Source organism: Cariama cristata, unplaced genomic scaffold (genome assembly GCF_000690535.1).
Source record: "Cariama cristata isolate BGI_N322 unplaced genomic scaffold, ASM69053v1 scaffold5147, whole genome shotgun sequence".
Lineage (NCBI taxonomy): Eukaryota > Metazoa > Chordata > Aves > Cariamiformes > Cariamidae > Cariama > Cariama cristata.
In genome coordinates this window covers 15,542-18,271 of record NW_009624803.1, presented here as the reverse complement: position 1 = coordinate 18,271, position 2,730 = coordinate 15,542, and positions in this window count along the sequence as shown.

Genomic DNA, 2,730 nt, shown 5'->3' with positions numbered 1-2,730 from the left:
TTCCAGCTTGTCTTTTTAAGTGTTGTCCAACTGTTTGTCCAGTAGCACAAAATAAATCCGTATCTAGGGTCATAAAACAGAAATCAGATATATTAAACTAGGAGGCAATTTTTCAAAGAACCTTAAGATCAGTTGCTACAACTTTTGAAAATAAATCTTCCCATGGTAGCTGAATACTCACAGAAAGCTGAACACATACAGAAACTTCTAAATTGTACCATACATTTAATGCATTTACTTATCAAACATCCTTTTACCTGAAAGATGCACAAAATACTCTAAGTTTTCAGAAATAATTTTACAGGTTATATTTAAAGAAGAGAAGAAATCAGTATTTTATTGTCTATCTGTGACTAAGCCCCACTACTGCCTGACCATAACAAGTGTTTGAAATGTGACAAACAGTAACAAAGTACATCCAGCAACCTTTCTAGAAAAAAAAGCCAAGAGTAGAGCTAAAACAGTCCTTGAAGTGAAACAATGGAGGAATTTGGGGTATTTATTTTCAGAAGTTGTTACACATAGCATAACTTTCTAATGTTGGTCACGCAAAGCACTGATGAACTATATACCTGCTTTAATTCACACACAAATACCAAGTTTTTCAAACCTACCATATCACAGACCTTGTACTGCAAACTCCATCCTGGTAGGACTGGCATCCCTCACCCTTTTCACTGACTCACCGTGCCCCCTCCCAAATGGCACGGTTACAATGGGCACAGAGTGCTCTGAGCGAGGTCCCTGTGAGCTTCCAGCCCTGCTTCTCTATAGACCCAGCCTGAGTCCTGCGGGGCTCAGGCCGCTCTAAGCATGCAGCGGTGTTTTGCTTGGAAGACCTTCAAAATATACCATTCAGCCAAAGATACTATTATTTTTAGATGGGTTCCTACAGCCAGGTTCTTTCTGGTCCCATCCAACAATGGATTTAGACATGACACACTTTTTCCCGAAGCAAGAGATCCCGCAGGAAATAAGCGGGTTACCGAGCAGGAGTTTCTACACGTCAGTGCACACACGATGCTGCAGTCCAGGTCAGCCAACAAAAAACATGAGCAGAGAGGTGCAAGCATTAAGTCCTGCCCCGCCAGTGCCTTCTAGCCAGAAGAAAGCACTTTCTTCTGTTTGACTTTGGTGGTGCAGAACCCCCTCTTGAAGGAACACACGTCTGTTTTTCCAGGAATTGCGCAGATCTCCTATTTCAATGAATCCGGGGAAAATTACTCCCTTCACACATCAGTAAGCAGCCAGAGCACTCACCTAAGAAAAAGAAGGTGGGTACACAACGGTCCTTGGCTTTGAACCCAATCTTAGCATTGTAGCAGAAGGCAGCCTAACAGCTCTGGGGCTAGGCTGGGCAGCCTCAACCTTTCCTGCTAGAGCTGTGCCATCCCGCAAAACCCAAAGTTGTCTGAAGTGGACCACAGAGAGAACACAGGGAGATATGTGGCTCTCTAACCTGCTCGTCAGGCTACACCTGAGCCAGAGCCATCCTAGGTTCAGTCTTTCTTCCCAAGACTGTTTATGTATTTAAAGTGAAAAAAAAGTAAGTAGAGCATTTTGCTCGGTTTACTTGCTTTGAGAGTCAGCCAGCAACTAAGCAGTGTTTTTCAAGATCACAACTTTGTGCTTTGGTACCTAACTTTTGCTAGAATCCCAATTTGTCCTTTTTGACCATCCCCAAATCCTTCTCTAAGTGCTTAAATTACTGGCTTGATTTTTCACAGAGCCAGCTATCTAGCTCTTCCAACTTCATCTGATTTAGTTTTTTTTTTCAAGAGGAGAAAAATAAAACAAATTTTACGTTGGCTATTTCAAAATATTTTTTAGTTAGCTCTTCAAAAAAATAGGCATTTTCTGCCCATCCCTTGAAAATTGCTGAACATGAAATGTAAGAGGGGAAGAGATTTGATCCGGCTTTTCAGTTTTGTTCATATTACCATTCTCCATATTTAGCATAGGAGACTATTATCTCTGTCGCCTGTTGGCAACAGTATAAAGGCAGCCATATAGTAATTAACAAGTAATGCTGTGTGTAAAATTGCAGGATTTTCTAAATTTTTAAATTTAAAAACCAACTACTTCACTAGTAGGTACTTAGATCCTGATGTTACAGTACCATCCCCTCAAACAGCCTATCTGACCACTGAGGATTTTATTCTCATCATGCTTCTAAAAGAAGAATAAATAATTTCCACTGGAGGAAGAACTGGCTGACTGGGGCTAAGCCACATATCCACAGCTGAGCCAAAACCTGATATCACATCTTTTGACTGCAGGCTCGAACAACCACAACCATTACATCATTATTTGTGTGATTAAGCACTGCTATTCTACTAGAAAAATAAACATCTTGTCTATATCATGCTACAATGGTATCCAACCACCCACCACCTCTAGAGATGGATGAGTAAAATACAACTTTAAATTTCATCTACATAAATTAAATAAATTATATTCTGATAGTCAATGGTACAATGCAGGAGAATCACAAAAAGAAAAAAGAAAATCATAGCAGAGCTTTTCTACATTTAAAGAATTAAAAGCTTTTGAAACAAGTTGTTACTATTAAAAAATTGATTGCCAAAGGTGCAGCTGGACTTCCAAACACAGATAACCTAGAGAATCTCTGCCCCCAGGTGCTTCCCAGCGTAACTCTGAAACATCTCAGTGATGTGCCCAGAGGTTAGAAGTTTGTGATGGACTCAAGTACAAAACATAGAGTCCCTT